We start from the raw sequence: 1961 nt of genomic DNA, 5'->3' as shown, positions 1-1961 counted from the left end.
ATGCCAGACAGTCCCACTTCTCCTGTTTGAGTCTGGGTCCCTAGAGACTCGCCCAGAACTGGAGCTCAGAGTCTGAAACTCCCTCCCGATTGAAAACGACAACCGCGCCCTCAGCTACCAGTCCGCTCCTCCCGTACCTCCACACCTTTGTATTTTCCACACTGCACCTCCTCTGAGTCTCGTATGCTGTTCTCTTTCCTTCTAGTTGAAGAATTTCTCCTCAGCCAGTCTTCCTGTGGTTCTGGGCGATGTCTGTTCCATCTTTTAGTTGTATTTTGAAGTGGTTGTTTGAGGCAGCTACCTCCGGTGTTTACCTATGCCGCCATCTTGGTTTCTCCTGTATTCTGGTTTTTAAAAAATTTCTACTTTCTAATATGGTAAATATCAATAAATACCAATAGATAACTCAGTTAAATAAAAGCTCTTCTGGTCCTCAACAAATTTTAAGTGTGTAAAGGGATATCAAGACAGAAATGTTTGATAACCACTGTCTAGACAATCTAGCACCATTTGAGCCCATGGAGGACTGCATCCACATGAGTGACCCCAGGCCAGAGCAACAGAAGAACCATTCAGCTGAGCCCAACCATTGCTGACATATAGACTCATAAGTAAACAGAATGGTTCTTGTTTTAAGTCAATAAGTTTTGGGGTGGTTTGTTAGCCAGTAATAGATAATTGATGCAGTGTCCTTAGCTGCTCTTTTTTTTTAAAACTTTAAAAAAAGTTTTTGATTGATTTTCAGAGAAAGAGACAGAAATAACTTCCACCTACATACACTTCATTGGCCTGAACTGAGTCATCTTGTGATCCCATCAGCAAGAGAGACTGGGAAATATAGTTCTTAGCTGGGCATATTGCTTCTTCTAGCAAAAGCAGAATTCTGTTAGGAAAATGGGGGAATAGATATTGGATTATTAAAGGTAGAATTCTGTTGCCTTCAGGTCTCGCTTGCTATTGCACAAAATCACCATGAAACTGGAATAACAGTGGATGTCTATTCAACTCACCCCAGCTTACTCTGTCACACATCACACTTTTTATTTTCCATATAGCTGTCATGAAGTCACACTGATACATTCATGAAGGGACTGGAAGAATTTACAAGCACCTGGGAGACCTAGTTCTCAAAATGTTTATTTGAAAGACCATTTAGCCAATTCAAGAGATTGCATTGTGAGCAACAGTTTGTCCTTTTAGAGGAGTATAGGGAAAGTCAAGCCATAATGTTTTACTTAGGGGAATGTAGAACATCCCATCCCCTGATAGATTTTTAACACTACAGATAGGAAATAAAGACAAGGTGTTTTCTTGTTCTCAGAGCATTTTGTGGACAATAATGTCTTTGAGACCAGGTTTGGGCTGGTTTTCTCTAGTTCCTCTGCAAATGTTCGCAAAAGCCTGTTATGATAAGCAAATCTCTGTAACAAAAATGATGACAAGACAGCAGAATGATTTCCTGTGTAGGAAATCTGCTCCCACCCAAACACAAACCCCCAAATAAAACCCAGTTAATGAATGCTTCCCTCCCCTTCACTGGAGTAGCACTTTGTCCCTCCACTCTTTGGTCTAATACTAGCTGCGTTGCCTTCTATTAATTACTTTTGGATCTATTCTCTCCACTTCATTCTCCACTACATTAAAATAATCTTAAAGGTCAGAGACTAAGACACTCATCTTTTTATCCTTCAGAGCTTTTAGAGCAGCACTGCCCAGTAGAAATAGAATGAATCACTAAATGTTCTTCACACTAAATGTTCTCATAGCTACATTAAAAGCTAAAAAGAAATAGGTAAAGTTAATTTTAATATAGTTTATTTAGCCCAATATATTCAAAATATGATAATTTCAACATGTCATCAATATAACACAATTGTTGAGATATTTTACATTTTTTGGTATTAAACTTTTGGGATCTGGGGTGTGTCTTACATTTACTTCACATCTTTTGGACTAGACAC

This window comes from Myotis davidii, unplaced genomic scaffold, assembly GCF_000327345.1.
Source record: "Myotis davidii unplaced genomic scaffold, ASM32734v1 scaffold1282, whole genome shotgun sequence".
In the NCBI taxonomy this organism is placed as follows: Eukaryota; Metazoa; Chordata; class Mammalia; order Chiroptera; family Vespertilionidae; genus Myotis; species Myotis davidii.
This window is presented reverse-complemented; position numbering follows the sequence as displayed.